Source organism: Pinus tabuliformis, chromosome 1_2 (genome assembly GCF_031772625.1).
Source record: "Pinus tabuliformis cultivar Carrire ecotype Pingquan chromosome 1_2, CPIR1, whole genome shotgun sequence".
Taxonomy (NCBI): domain Eukaryota; kingdom Viridiplantae; phylum Streptophyta; class Pinopsida; order Pinales; family Pinaceae; genus Pinus; species Pinus tabuliformis.
The window spans coordinates 632,620,845-632,638,492 of NC_142298.1; the positions used below are offsets into that span (position 1 = coordinate 632,620,845).

At 32.6% G+C, this 17,648-nt stretch overlaps 1 pseudogene; it reads right to left on the reverse strand.

Moving 5' to 3' along the window:
- Positions 1–544: 544 nt before the first annotated feature.
- On the reverse strand, positions 545–2,375 carry LOC149207218 (protein JINGUBANG pseudogene; annotated as a pseudogene).
- Positions 2,376–17,648: the final 15,273 nt, after the last annotated feature.

Here is a 17,648-nt window from a genome sequence, read left to right on the forward strand (position 1 = left end):
CTGTAGAAGTTAACAATGTTGAAAAACAAAATAATAAAAAAAATACTACATAAAATAAAATAAAAAGTTATAACAAATATCTTTTTATGGATTTTTTGTCATAATTTTTTAAAGGTCCTAAAGGAATATTTGAGTTATTATTTACTTTTATTTTAAATAAATTATTTTCAATATTTTGTTATTTTTCTTTACATATTAATTCCTTTAGTTTTTTATATAAATTCTCCGAAAAAAAACTCTAATCATAGCTTTAAAATTTCTTAATCAGTTTATAAAAATTAAAATATATTTTTTTAAATAAATAATTGTGAATCTAAATATCATTTTCAAATTTCTTTATCATTTTATAAAAACATAAAATATATTTTAGATAATTAATTTTAAATATTATTATATGTTCAAATATACTTATAATAATTGCATCCAAGTTTGAAAGGACGCTTAAAAAAAATTATTCCTAAAGCAGAGCTTTTGCTAATGGGAATCTAAATCTTATCTTGCTAATGGGAATCTAAATCTTATCTTCCCGAAAGAAAACTGAGCCAGAATCCTTTAATGTAATTAAAACACAGGAATCCATACATACAACTATGCCAAAGATCCAGACTATGCTGCAGACACTGGTAGCATCGGAAATACCGGAAAACTAGTTTGCATACAAGTGCTTTCCTCACGCTTTAAATATCTCAGGACATTGAGGAAAACAGGAGGCCAAGGCGCTTTCCTCCACTTTTAATTACCCCTATTACTCATCTCTTATTTCTTTTGCACAGAGCGCCCAATATTTATTTGCACCTAAATCATCACTCTCAGATGCCTCTATAGTTTTCAAGGGACTATCATTGTGCGCATCCTCACGATCCTCCGAAACGCACCAAACCTTAATCTCATGATCCACGCTCCCGCTGTACACACGGCATCCCGTCATGGCATCTACAGACGCTGCAATGGATTTAACGGGCCCTATGTGACCTTCTAAGACCGCCAAACAGTAATGCGCGTTTCCCTCTACTCTTTTCCACACTCTGATCGTATTATCCGCAGATCCACTGCATAAATATTCTGCAACAGCAACCAAGCATAGAACTGCGCGCTTGTGGCCTCTCAAGGCTCCGGCCACGCTCATATGCCGCGCGCTACCCTCCCTTTCCCAGATAACCATGGACCGATCACAAGCTCCGGAGTAGAGAATGGAGCCATTGGGGCTTAGAGCCAATGCATTTATAGCAGATTTGTGCCTTTCAAGCGTGGCAACCAGAGAATGTTTTCTCTCGCCGGATGCCTTTGCCCAGATTTTGATTCTGGAATCCGCAGATCCTGTGTAAACAAAACCATCTGACGAAACCACAAGCGCATTGATGGCATCGTCATGTGCTCTGAAGGATTCAACGCATCTCAAGTCGGAAAGCCTCCAGATCTTCACCGTCCTGTCCCAGGAACCCGAGTATAAAAACCCATTTCTATCAACCGACAGAACCGATATAGAATCCACGTGTTCGATCCAGAGAGCCTTCCTGTGCCTGCGCACTTCAATATACTTGTTAGGCAGTATGGCGTTCATCGCATAATCCTTGAGGGTCGGCATGGTGGCCACCAGCTTATGGCCGGCCGCGGGCTGCATATTCCCAGTGCGCTTCCAAACTCTGATTCTATGATCTTGATGCGCGCTGTATATCCTGTCGCCAGAAACCAGAATACACTTCACAGCCCCATCTCCGTGCCCAAACTTAGAGTACCCACTAAATTCAGGATTTCTCCATACTCGAATGTTATTACCAGAGGATCCGCTATAGAGGAGGTTCCCCTCCATTGCCAGAGCAAAAACGCACCCACCATGGCCTCTCAGTGTAGCAACGCATCTACAAACTATGCTTACCTGATTGGTCCCTAGAGGCTCATGATCTATGATCCCAAGAGAGGGGATTGATGCTAGACTGCTATGTGAACAGGCACTTGGCTGCGATTGAATGCTTAGCTGAGAAGATATACTAAATTCTGATTGCAGACTTGTAGCAGACCTTATACTGTATTCAGACTGTGAGCTGCCCTCCGACATGAGGCAACTCTCTTGGGATGCTGCTTCAAGACTGTCATGAGATATCATGATACTATCTTTAGAATCCCTCATGCCTGAAGAATCCCTGGTGTTGTTTGACAGGGAGGTTGCTCCAGCAAAGCAAGAGGACATATGCTGAAACTGAAGTTGGATATCCATTGTATTGCAGCGAGAGTTTGTTGAGAATGAAATATTAAGGTAGAGCTTCAAACAACCAAACGGAATCTCCTGCCCAAAACACGTCCAACCAGGCCAGTTACTTAGTTATTCGGAGTTGCTTCTGGACTCTACTGTTTCTTTCCTTGAAGATAAGGTTGGCTTATTTCCAGCTTCAAGCGGAAGATTCATGATGTGTCACATTCGTAACTTTTGGGTACAAAACAAATTTTACTTGGTTTATAGTTCGTATATTACCACGAACGATACGTATCAGATGGTATAGTACACATCTTCATCCAGTACACATGGAATAGAATCAAAAATAGTTTAAAGTGAGATATAGACCCAGATGATTGATTTGAAAGAAAATGAAAACTGTCCCAAGTGATCTGGCGGCCCGTGGGAGGAAATAAGGAAAACATGGAATGGAATGAGGACACCAGTCTCCGGATGATATCATGTTGTGTTGTACGTCATGTGGACTTTTAATTAGTTTTCATTATAATTAATTGAGATAGCATTTAAAAATTATTATTATTATTTAACGTTGGGATAAGTAAAATATTAAATTTGCGTATGAAACTTTTTGGTCGTGAGACTTTTAATTTTATATTTTTTTAAGGAGTTGTTTATAATGCGACTTTTTGAAGATTCCGGTGACGGAATCCGGCGGAAGAATTGAGGTCAAATCTTGATTTCTTGCAGTTAAAATGGTTTTTTAACTGCATATTTGGATTCAGCACCCTGAAAAACCCCTGGGAGGCTTTCATTGTGCAGAAACTAGCTATCAAACTTGCGATTCCAATAATTCCTGCCGGATTTCGACCGAAAAAATCCGCCGGAAAGGCTTTCAAAAAGTCCCGTTATAGACAACTGCTTTTTTTAATTGAGTTTATAGATAAATATTTACACATTTATATCAGTACAACAATACTTTAATTATAAAGCATTTCTCAGTACAACAGATTTAATATATAAAATTTAAAAAAAATACAATAGAAATATAATGATTGAAAAATAAAATTGAGATAAAATTAAAACATTTATCTTATATAAAATAAAAAATCATATTTTAAAATTATTTATATGCTTTTTATATTTAATTATATAAAATATATTTTAATGAACATCTATATAAATAATTCAACATATTTAAATAATAATTTATATAAATTTAAATTCTGTAAAAGTATTAATTTTTATTTATTTTTTAATTATTTGAAGTATTATTTAAATATTTACATTTATTTAGAGATATTATAATATTTTTTAATTTTTTTTTAATTAAGTAGACATTTAAATGTTTACAAATATTTACACTACTACAACAATAATTTCTATAAACTATTATAGAGTATCTCTCAACACATCAAATTTAAAATTTAAAAAAAATACAATAAAAATAAAATATGATAATTATAAAATAAAATAAAAAAATACAAATAAAATAAACTTAAAACATTCCTAATATATATAATAAAAAATAATTTTATAAAATTATAAAATTATATATATATATATAATATTTTAATCACAATCTATATAAATCATTTAACTTATTTAATAATAATTTATACCTATTTAATAATAATTTATATAAACTCAAAATTCCTAATATATTTTAAAAAATCCATAAAAAGTGCTATAATATTCCGAGAGAATGAAGTGAGTTGGAACATTATTGTTTTTAAAGATGATAGGAGAATAATTTAGATTTACACAAAAACATTTGTTAGATATTTAAAATTAAAAACAAATTTTACTCTCAAAATTGTTAAAATAAATAAGTTAGTAGTTGACAATTATATTCAAGCCTAATTTTAAAATGAGAATTACATAATGGAAAAGTAATTTTTGAATGAAAATCTAAAGAAGGTAGATTCTTATAAAAGAGAAATGTGCATTGTATTTTATTTTTCACAATGATTTTTAGGTATAGATAGCTTGCAATAAAGTGTGGTGTTAAGGTACATTTTGTAATGTTATTGGTTTAAATTTCAACTATCTTTATGTGTGAGGTGGAGAAATCCACTCCATGTCATATTCCTAAAAGGCCATCTGAGTTGTCAATTTCACCATATACAAACAAAACACATTATTTTTCATAATGATGGATTGAGAATACTAACATATACAAACAAAACACATTATTTTTCATAATGATGGAGTGAGAATACTAACATATACAAACAAAACACATTATTTTTCATAATGATGGATTGAGAATACTAACGAGATTTGAACTCCTACTAAAGATGTGGAAAAATTTATTATGAAGGTTGAGCCCTAATGCTTTATGTTTTCAATGTTAATAATTGGCTTTGTCATTGTCAAACCATGGGATTTATGTAAAGTTACTGTCCAAGACATTTTGAAGATGACTTGCTTCTTATCCTCCCTTATAATTGGGAGCACTAACACATAATTTGTATGGGTTTGGTCCCAAGGAACACCAACAAAAGGTGACTTGCTTCTTGTCCTCCCTTATAATTGGGAGCACTAACATGTAATGTGTATGGATTTGGTCCCAAGGAGCACCAACAAAAATAATGAATGTCACGACATTTGCTAGCAAATTTGGAGGTCCTTGATACATGGAATATGCTTGTCGATGCAATGTCCTCCATTAACTAAAAAAAATTAGAACAATAATTTACAAGAGAACATAAAACTCTTTGACCAATACATATTAGTATTTGGTTTCTCATTTAATGATCATATTGTTAATGTGGAGCTGCTCAAGGCATGGATTCAATAAATATGTGTCAAGGGGCATATGCAAGGATTTGACCATGCTCTTCTTATGATCTAAAGTAATGACATTTTTTGCAAATAGGTGGATAGATGCATCAAAGATTTCAAATTATTCTCCTAATAGGAGTTTTCAATCTTGGACTAAAGGGTCTCCCATCATTCTATTGTTAGTTATGTGTTTCAAACATTTGTTAATATTTGCAATAGGAAATCAAGTCTGTCGGTTGGAAAAGAGTTATTTTAAATTGATTACATTAGTGAAGGTTTCCCATAAAAATCTTCCTAAAGTTACACCTACATATAAGTGGTTGTCCATCATTAGGAGTTGTTAACCCAGTCACCCACAAGAATTATTAAGTGGTGTGAATGATCAATCTACATTTTCAAGAATTGTCTTATGTAATCAATTTTTAGTTTGCAATAGGAGTTTAGGCCTTATCAAGCTCATATCATTAGGCCTTATCAAGCTCATCTCATTAGTGAAAACATATTGAATATGTTTCATTTCTTCTTGGGATATTTCCAATACCAATCCATGTAAAGGCTTTATGTCATTTATTAGGATATTTAGGGATGCGTGTATAATAGTTGCATGGATGTTAAAGGATGCAACACTGATGGGGAAAGGATCGTAATTGGATTATGGTTAAGAGAAAAATTTTCAAAGAATGCAACTTTGATGATGCTTATAATGTACGAGTTTACTTGTGCTTGATCATCTTCAATGATTATATTGCAATATTTGAACTCAAGCATTGTAGTAATATTTTTTTGGTACAATTTGATTATTTAGTGAAAAAACTCTATTACATGGATGTGATAGACTTGTTTTTGAATCATACCAACATTGGATTAGTTAAGCTTTATAAATCATAGCCCCTCTAGTAGAATCTCAACACATCCCATGCTCTCACAACCAACCTTGGACATTTGATATTAAATTTGAAATAATATTTGAATATATGGATAACACCATGGCAAGTCTATCTCATGGTACTTTGAAAACATATTAATAAAAAATGCATGATCATATATTTATTAATTGGACCTTGGGCTTGAACTCTACACTAGAAATTCCTACTTTAATAATTACATCATTGATATATGAAAAGTATTCATATAAGTTGAACTTTATCATTAGGTTTAAAATCTTTGAAGCGTCAAAACTAAAATATTGCATCGAGATGCAAAAATTTTTCATAGTACAGAAACTAGAGGAAATAATTACATGACAAAAGAATTTATCCATTTTGGTGTTTAATAAATTTAGAGTTAAGATAGACGTGTGCTAATTTATATATATTTGTTTGTACACTAAAATAATTTACTCTTTTAGTGATGACTTAGGTTTGGAGATATCTTGCCAAAACCATCTCTAGAAATATTTAAGAGTATTTCACACTATTTTTTGAAAATCATAGGGAAAAGTTATGAAGATTGAAGCTTTGTTGGAATTATTAACAAGCTACCTCCAAAACTTCAATTTCCTTGACTTTAGGGAACAAATTTTAAAAATAGTCCCCAAAAATTTAATCTCTGGCGATTTTAAAAGATATTTTAAAAAATTGCCTCCAAAACTTTAATTGGCATGAATTTTAAGAGCATTTATAAAAATCATAAAAAAATAGAACAATAAGCTAATAATATTAGCATTGATTTAATTTATAGAGAATAAGTTGCAAATTCAAAATAAGCTAAGCAAACTAACCATATAAACTATGAGATTCAAGCTTTTAATTTTAATAGTATCTCCCAATCAAATCTATTAAACATAGACATCCTCACATCCTCTAAAATATGGTAACACTAATAATTGGTTTCCACCTTCAACTCCACACATAAAATTTAATTAAAATTAAACCCAACACAACTCACATATATATTTTCATTATTTAAAACCCACAATAAATTATGAATAAATATGTGCCACAAATTATTTCCCTCTAAAACTGTTAATACCTTGAATTTCCAATTTGCATAATTTCCTCCATTAAGCCTTGTGGACTCATTCAAATAAGTTTCAGCCAGAAAATTTGAAATAATGACAAAAAAAATTATCCCCAATCAACAAGATGCACCCAAATCCACGAGGTTTACATCCAAATTCACCAGATCCAAAACCAAATGCACAAGATCTAGAAAAAAACAAGACTGAATGTTGCTTCCAATAAAAAAACAAAGCCAAAATTACTTCTTATTTCTCCTTTTTTACCAAACCCTGTTTCCAAAACTTTAATTTCCCTTTTTAATCAAATACACCCAATTTTTAACTTTCACTCAAAAGAAAATATTTAACTCCTTATTTGGTAAATTATTTTTCGCCATAAGAAAAAGTTTTAATCCCTTATTTCTCCATTAAAAAACCTTCATGTTTACAAACAAAATTTCCTTAAAACTTTATACACAAACTTAAAAATAGTGAATTGGTTCAAGGTGAAAAGTGAACTCTTCAACATGGACAAACACTAGCTTTTCACAAAGCAACAATTACTTACGGCAGGCTTCACTTTATTATTCCATGTTTCCTCTTAAGCACAATGTTCAATGCTCTATTTTGATTCACCAAAGAGTTCCCAAATGTGTAACCTGCTTGGTACCGAACTATTATAGGGAACGTGTGACAAGGCTTGAGAATACCTCCCACCTACATATTCACATTGCGCACAACGGTTGCAGATAGCCAACAAGAACCGAAACTTGATTGTACACAACGGACAACCAACATTTCAACGATTTTTCTCAACCAAAACATAAAAACTTGGGAGCAACACCTTAACAACAAGATCTCACAGTCCTCATGAATCTGAGCCATATTTCTCTTAGATCTAAAGTCACTAGATCTCCTTCTCTAGTTTTGTTACTATATTAGAAAATCAGAGAGATACACAAGAATGAAATCAAATCTCATTGATCAAACTGCTTAGACAACCAGTACATTATATAGGCACACATAGACATCTTCTAAGACGAGATACACAAGAATGAAATCAAATCTCATTGATCACACTGCTTAGACAACTACATTATATAGGCACACATAGACATCTTCTAGGACAATCTAGATTCAAATAATTCAAATCACTAACTCACAACACAAACTACTAAAACACAACTCATAACAAATAGACTCAAAGACTAACTACAAAAATACAACTCATCAACTCTATCTAAACATATCATTTCTACTTTATTCCAACCTATAATATAAATGTGAAGATTTTAAAAGTTTGACATCCGTAATAGGTGACATTCGAATTTCCTATCCCATAGTCAAAGAGGCCCTAGGAGGTTAAAAAGGTGGTACAACCCGTTAAATTCCAGGGTTGGGTCCCAACCTCTATCTACTCTATGTCATAGATTGAAATGTTTTTGGTAATTTAGTGGTTTTATGATATTGAACGAAGGTGGTGATGTCACGAGAGTGTTGAAAGTCTATATCGCGTGGGAATTAGTTTGAATAACGTTGGAAAGTAAAAGAAGGCGGCCAACCATAATGAAACGCCATCACGTGGGTAGAGCTAAATTTATATTTAAGAGGCCACCCTATATTTGGAGTGGCTATTACTAGAGTGGTAAAGCGGAGAGTGAATATTCTTGAGAGGGTACGTATATGAGGTATATTTTGTTAGGTTGAGAGGGTGTATCTTACCGTTTATAGATTTGTAATTTTTCCATGTTTAATTTATACCTCGTTTCAAAATATAAATAAAATATTTTTTTTACATTTCAGAGATGTGTAATTTTGTATATTGGAAAATAAAAATAAAATAGTTTATAAAAAAACATAATTATATCTGATTATATATGTATATGGATAGGTTAATTTTAATTTTAATTTTAATTAATATAAATTATTAATAATTTCACTAATTTATGGTGGATATTACAAAAGAACATAAATGATATTTAATAAAAATATTTCATTTTTACTCATAAATAAAATATTTCTATTTCTTTATAAAATAATATAAATTTATATGTAACATTAATAAAATTAAAAAAAAAAATAACATTATATTATTTTATAATTTTAAAACATATATATATATATTAGTTATCATTTAAATGGCTAAAATTAAAAAAGAATTGAAAGTAAAAATATTCCATCCATATATATATATATAACTTAAACAAAAAGAATGTGTATATTGTGTATAAAGTAATTGAACAACATATTTTTTATGATTAAAATATTTTAAATAGTCTTATTATTCTAGATTTTGGCTTTTTTTCGGTATATTTTTCTATTAATAGTTGTGTAGTTGGGGAATTTTTCAAAGCATTAATAGATTTATCCATTCAAAAATGTAATTTAAATAATGAAAAATTACACATGGTGTGTGTAGATCCATCTTAACCATAGATCTGTCAAGCACAAAGAAAGATCAAATCTCTAGAGTTGTAAACATTTTTCAAGTTTTAAACTTTAAGAGATGTTTACATCTGATATTTGATCACTCTAAGTGCTTGCTAGATCCATGGTTAAGATGGATTTATATATTGATTTAATGTATGCTATGTTTTGTTTTATTTTTAAGTTAGGCACTTTGTGCTATGTCAAATGAAGATTACATAGACAAAAAATAAAAATAAAATATCATATTGATTTACCTAAAAGAAACGAGACCAGTAACATAATTTCAAATTGTTGAGGTTGCTAAGACCTTCTCTAACTACACTCTAGAGCATCTTGTAGATAAAACCATACAAAATCAAGTTTAGTATGCCATACCTTGGCATACATCAACATGAGAATACCAAAAAAAAAGAAAAAAGACAACTAGTGTTGCAAGAAAAAATGAGTGAGTCATAAGTCATAACAACTATTGGGTGGAATCTTAGGGCATGTATCCTCACTAGCCACTATCCTCATCCAAGGACAAGGAGATATTAGCTAATTTCCTAGTTATAATGGTCGTCTCATGGTCTATAGTGTCAATTGTTTCCTCTAACTTTGTCAATTTGATAGAATTCTTGTGCAATGTACTCTTGTACCTCCCTTTGCCCCCTACAATATTCAAATCACCTCCCTATGCCACTTACAATATTCAAATGATGTTTATCCTTGTATCTACTTCATGCCATGATCAATGAAATAGTAAAAACTTATATAGTAAACCAAATATAATAAAAATAATAATCCCCTTTAAAATGACTTATCATATCAAAGCAAGACAACTTCTAATGTTATACACCCTCTTTAGTAATATATACTAAATATTTTATTATAAAAAATAAATAATTTTATTTCTTTGTTATATAATATTTATTAAAATTATAATTTTAAATTAATTAAATTATTATTTAATATAAAACAAGTTAAATAATTTTATTATAATTAATTAATTTAATATTTAATATTTTTTAAGCTATTTATTCATTATTTTTGTACCACTCAAAATTTAACTTATTTAAACTTTAAATTTTACTAGAAACTCAAATTAATTGATGCAATTCAAAACAATATAATTAATACATGCACACTTATCTTTGAGGCAAAATAATAAGTAACTTATCCATGTATACTTGTAATAAACGATAAGACTTAGGAGTGTGCATCAAAGGCATTTTCCATGAATGTTCAACTCCCTTCAATCGAGTATACTTCTCCATAAGACACTATGCATATTGTAATGTTCGATACCTGTATAATCAACATTTATTATTATTTGGAATAAGTTATTTTAAAATAAATGATTGGTTTTTCATTACATAAAACTTATTATCAAAATCGAAAGAACTAAATAAAGAAAGAAGGGAAGAGACAATGTATAAATACCAAAATAAATAGAACACAAAAGTGCAACTAAAATATAAGAACGGCTATATAATATAATATTTTTTAGTGAAAAGTAAATGTTTAATTTATTTTATTGAAGTAATTTGGGAGACTACTGAACATGAATAGATAATAAAAATGAATGTTTATTTTTAATTTTATTAATTGAAATTGGTTATAGTTTACCAAAGAATTACTAAAGGGAAAATATGTTAAGAGAGATTTTTACTTACCTGAAAGACAATTATTCTTCTCCCTAGAGATGAGTTATCTTAGGGAAAAGGGAGCCAACAGGGTGAGAGGGAAAAGCTTGAGGCAACCTATAGACTTAGAACCTAGTTGGAGGAGGTCCAAGAGAGGAAACAAAACTGATTCCTCAGACAGGATGTTGTTGAGGAAGGGAAGGACATTGGTTGGCTAGTGGAACTCCCCGTTAGACCTGTAAGGTCTGTGATAAAACTAGACAGACCTGTTGTGGTTAGAAATTTCTAGGTGGTCCTGTTTTGGTCTCAGTCTCAAGAACTGTTCTAGAAGTAAACTGGCTCGGGGGGAGTAATAGTAAAGGTTACCTGAACTTGTTAGTCAAGTGGAGTAGTCCTTTCTCCTCAGTGATTGTGTGTTGGCATAACCAAATTGAAACAGATTAATGTTCTGCTGCTATGATATGATTCTATTAGTATATGAACATTTCTTCATGTGTTATTACATTATGATGAAAGATTAAGATGTCTTTTTAAACAATTCGATGTGTGAACAAAGAATGATTAAGCACTATTTTAATACATTGTATAAGTCGAACAATAAATAGTGATCGTAAGTAGGGTGTAGGCTAAGTTAGTCCAAACTAGTACAGGCCTCGGCCTATTAGTCTGGAACAATCTAAGACTGATATAATATAATATGGAAAACAAAGGCAAGTCCTTGAGTTAGGACCCACCTAAGGATTCTAGATTTAATATAACAATAAACATATTTATGCAAATATACATATAATACAACAGTAATTATACAAACGAGTCAAGTAATAATAATTGTAAGGATTTTAATAAATAAAAAAATTATGTTGAAAATTATGTGATGTTTGCATATGAGACTTTCGTTATAACCTAAAATTCCAAAAGTGTAATTGTTGCTTTCTAATTGAGTAAGACAAAATGTAAAGAGAATAAATTTATAAATATACACAACTAGTAAGCATGACATTAAAAACAAACTACAGATTACACAAGTATCAACAACCATATGTTATGAGAGCATGAATCTATTGCAAAAAAAATCTAATTGTATAAGAGCACAAAGACAGAGGTCTTCGATGAACCATTTAGATTCAACAGTATAATAACCCATGAAAACAAAAACAAATTCATTACGAGTATTATAATCTCAAAATCCCAGAACCAAGTCATATAAAAAGGGAAAATCCTTGAGGCTCTTAAAATTAATTACATGGGCAATGGGTCCAATCGCCAAATCCAAAATATAATTTCATTAACATATAAAACCCCACTCAAATCTTTCCAAAAGACCCGTAATTCGACCTTGAACCAAATATTTGCCTGTACAGAGAAGTAAAGAGTACATAATTAGAAAAACCTGGAAACAACTTGGGGAACTGATAAAAAAAATTTCTCATGATGGTATAGATGGAGTACATGTGCAAATGGTCAAAGGAAAGAAATTATGAGATAATATGATTGGAAATCAAATTATACAAGTTCAACTAAAAGAAAAATAAAATGATTATGGAATATAATCGATAATTACCTAAAATATACCTAAGATCATCTTGCGAGCTAATATTGTTATAAACCCAGAAAGGAAAAAACGTTAAATATCTCTTAAAACTCAAAAAGGTGGAATAGGGAAACACTTATACTTACTCTTCCCTGCTACTATGGAAAAAAAAGGAGTAAGACTGATGAGCAAAAGTTGTCCAGAAAAAAGAAGAAGAAGATAATTAGGCAAGTAACAGAGAAGAAAAGTGTAATTATCGATTCTTACCTATGGTAACGATATCGACAAACCCTCTTACTGCAAAACATTACACAGATAAGCATGAATGAATGAATTTTGTGTCTCTATATTTTAGAGTTGTAAAGGATCTCAAAGCAACGAAGGAGGAGGAGAATGAGTTGAATGCGGGCACAACAAAATAGGGGTTAGCTACCAAAACTGCCCAAAGCTCCCATCACCATCAATTATAAACCCTAAGTCACTAAACACATCAGGTGATAGTGACCACTAGAGCATGATAACTCACATCTCTGAAAAGTTCAATGATAAAAGGTGGTAGAACCCAAAAAAATTGATGGACAAACTGTGTAAACATTAGTAAGTTCGGACCACAATTGTATAAACATTACTAGGTTCGGAGCACAATTATGTAAACATTACAAACCACAACAATTCATACATAGTTTATATATTCCATGTGCACTGAATTAAATTAATCATGTTTCTACATATAAACATCATAACCTCATAGCTCACAGCAAAAAGATTTACTTGTGGGTTAATATCAGCTCTATAATGAACAGGTTTATTATTATAACCATCATATAAAAGAAAATGTAAACTTAACAAGAAACTGAAATTTGATATATACATATATTATGTTTACTCTACTGAGATTAAAAGAAAAAGAGTTATGTGTTGTTAGAAGATGTTACAAGTGTTATCAGAGATGAAGGGTTCAACATTATGGCCTGTTAAGGGAAAATAATAACGACTGGGTTCACATAAAAGAGGAGAATAATTTGAAATATGGCAACCTCACCTACAGGATAAACTTATGCACCCTTAAATCAAATATCGAGATATGGGTGCAGTTGGGCAAAGATCTTTGATCCATATTCACTATGGAGAATGGAGGGAAAAAATCATTAATTAAGAGCTGGAAATTGGGCAGAAAACACTAATTAAGGACAAATTATCCTAGTGGGCATCACTTGTTGTATATTATGGCTAAAGGGAAATTGGAAAAGGAAATGGAAAAGTATTTGAAAAGGAAAAAAAAACCTTTAATAGCATTTTATTTATGAAAATAAAGGAAATTAGGAGAAAAGGGAGGTGAAAGGTAATATGTTGTGTTGTGGCTTTTTCTAGCACCTGCAACACAAGTGCTTCAGGGGAGATAGAAAGCCTCCTAGAGACAGCCTCTAGGTTGATTGTAGACCAGTGCATAAGAAATCTTAGAGAGAGGAGTGCATGGAATATTATGATTGGCATCTTTGTTGCACTCCAATTGTCACGTAGTTAAAAGATTATCAAGGGAGTTCGGTTCAATAGTTTGTCATGCAAGTAAACTCAAGCTGATACATGGATCTAAATGCTCAGGGGGTAAATCAGGCCAACCTCAAAGAGAAATGTCTGGTTCTAGTGGCCGACACACAACAACAGGCAGCTTTATATTGAAGTTGTAGTAAAGTGAAGAGGAGGAAATGAAGGAGGGAATTTGATGCAGAGGGTTGTAAACAGAACAAAATCCTAAGCAGCAATGTTCTGGCCAAAGGGTGGAATTCGATACATAGGGTTGTAAACAACAAAAAATCCTAAGCAATGATGTTCCAACAGAAATATGGAAGAGAGAGGAGGTGGAAAGATAGAAACAATGGAGTTCTTATTGAGGTTTCATACCAGGTATAACATGGGTACCTCTATCACCAAACAGTGTGAGTAAATATGTGCTCATACAGGTACTGTGGGTTAATCTAATAACACAAATAAATTTGTAATTACTACAGATACCATAGGATATTGAATAACACAAGTAAATTTGTAATATACATTGGTACTGTTCTCTATTTAGCAGCCCAGATAAATCCATGAATCAGGGAGAAACCGACAATCTCATTACACTATTTCAGAAAGGAAAAACATATATGAAATGAGATTACAAAAGGGAAAACATATTGTGCATTGATCTACTTAAAATCACCAAATAGTTTCATTAATCTTCAAAATGGGTCCAAATACTAGACCATCACATTCGTCAATACATTGCTTAATGTCCCTCATAAATAGGCCATTTCGAACCAAGAATGGAATCTCATAATTTGACCACTACGGGTGCAGAATTCCAGAACCTTTTTTAAGAGTTTCTTCCGCCTATTTATAAGAAGATGGGGAGCTGGAATTACAGTCACAAAAAAAATTGCCAGAGTATCCAGTTGTCTATTAGACTAGTTTTCTTGACATGCAAGGCTATACAGCCCAAAATGATTGCAATTGGGATTTGATCGCTTTCTTGAAAACAGACAGAAATTACAGAATAATTGAAAAATAGAGAAAACTGAAAGATGATGGGAGGAAGTGTCCCTCTATTGTTCCTTTGAAGGCCTCTTATCAGGCCATGTCTTCGTGCTGATGTGCCTCTTCTTTCTAGCTGGTTCCTGTCACTTTCATCTTAATTGCCCGACTTTCCCACTCTTTGTAGCTGATAGTGATCAACTGTGTTTGCATGTCACCGAGCATAAAAAGAGTTAGTCCAGACAGTGCTTCGTTTCATATATGAGTGGAGCTCCATGTTGAGTCATTAATCTTCCTAAGTCCCCCTCATACTAATTTTTCCCCCTACGCCATTCTTTCATTAAATATTTCAGCTGTCGTCCCATCCACCTTCAAAACCTTGTACCATACTATCGGGGCTTTTATGGTAGCGAGACTTTTACTCTTAAAGGCACTGTAGAATGGCAGGTTCTGATGCTCCTTGGCCCCCTTTGGTTTAGCCCCTGTCTACATTTCTTCTCGTATAACGGGGGGATATCACCAGGTGCTTAGTTCTCAAGCGCTAGGGCCTTTGGACTCCCCTCCGAGGTCTTCTTCCTTTGTTACAGGGAATCCCGCATACTAGTGATTTATAACACTTTACCTTTGGTATTTCCCCTTAACACTTGCGATCACCGATCTATGGGATTGGGCCCACCCAGGATATGGCAATCGCAATGCGGGAGAGAGTCTTGTGGATAAGTGGTTTCTGGAGGGGGGCATGAGTAGTAAGTGGTAAGTGAGGAGGGGGTGAAATGATATGAGAGGAACACGTGTCAGCGGGGCCCAGTGGGGAAACCTCTTTTTGGACACCCTACCCACCAGCCCCCCCCACCAATAAAGGGAAACATGGTGGTGGGGGGGAAAAAGGCCTCGGAGCTATTGGTCAAGGTGAAGTCAATCTGGGTCATCCATAGATGGGGGTATTTAAATATGCGTCCTCTGAAAAGGGGACAGACCCGACATGCCCTTTAAGTCTATCTTATAAAATATCGCATTTGGGAGAGTTCCCACATATCACAATCGCAAGCCTTGTAACCAGAGTTGCAGCCTTTTACCTTCGCCGATCTGCGGATTGATGATGTCATCAGTGCCACATGGCACTTCCTGAGTGGTGACACATTTGATATGCCCCCATAGGATCCCTAAAAATGCCAGATCAGCATGCCACGTGCCCTCCGTACTACCACATCATGATGACATCAGCTGCCTCATGGATTCTTAGGACCAATAGGATTCTGCCACGTGGCCCCCCTGGAGGAGAGAGAAAAGGGCCCATCCACCCTTGGTTTTTCCTTGAATTCCTTTGTTAAATAAAATCGGCCCCTCCCAGCACTTTAGCACTAAAGCCCAATTTTCGATGACTTTTATGATATCGGCGTTCGGTGATTTTCATGACCAAGTGCTTGTGTGCACCATTTTTCACCTGCGATTGTCGATATGCGATATCAGTGCTCTACATCGTGACCCACTGATACTCTATGCACCATGGGCCTCTGACCGCTGATATGCGATATGTGTAGGCTCCATTGATCTCTAATAAGCCGATATACTAATCACACGACTTGAATCAAAACTAAATTAAACCACACCTTGCTGAATAGGAAATTTAACCTATTGCACTCAACATATCTCAAGTGCTAATCTAGAGAAGAAAATTAAATGAAATCTAGAAATTGCAAGAAACAACAATTCTATTCTAAGGGAACAAGAATGCAAATAACGACAAAGCAACAAAAACCATTTAATGAGGGGATCAAAAAATGGAATGCTTCGAGAATAGTAAATGAGGAAACAAAAAAGAAATTTTCTAAAAAGTACTGAGTAACCACACTGAAACAAATATATATATATATATATATATATATATATATATATATATATATATATATATATATATAACTAATCTAGTAATAATTACATGACAATACCTCAACTGGGAGGTGGGCCCAACCACCAGGAATCGGTCAGTCAAAGAAAAAAACTCATGTAATAAATTGAACAATCCAAACCATGTTGCTCAGGTTTGTATCAATGAAAACCAAGAATGATTACAATGTATGGATTTGATCCTTCAATATCTGATCTGCTCTATACGTGTTATATCTCTTTTCTCTTTGATTTGTGTCTTTTAAATACACAAACGTCAAAGGGAAATTTACAAAAAACTCATTACAAAATGATTTCCCTTGCAATTTAGATTGATTACAGAATCTTAATAACTAAGATGAGATTTGAAATATCTTCTCATCAACATTTAACTGGAAGTAAATCGAATCTAGAATTGCGATTGAGGCAATTTGGAAAATGGCCACAACAGAAAATCTGTGAAAATGGCCTTCTAAGAACCCTGTGTTTCTCTTAAAGTAGGCCGAATTTTGAAAATTGATCATTGGAAAATTGAATTGGTATATTTTGCAAAAAACCTGTGTCTCATATTTTCAAGATTCATCTTCTTTTGCTGGAAATGTCCAACGCAAAACCGTCATTTTTTATCCAAACGAATTTATGAGTTGTAATATTTGATTATGAGCTGAAGATGAAATTCGCAATCTCAAAGAGATCTTGGAGGCTAAAATCATGAGTGATGTTATAACAAATTCATTAATAAACCATCATTGGAAAAATCATGCA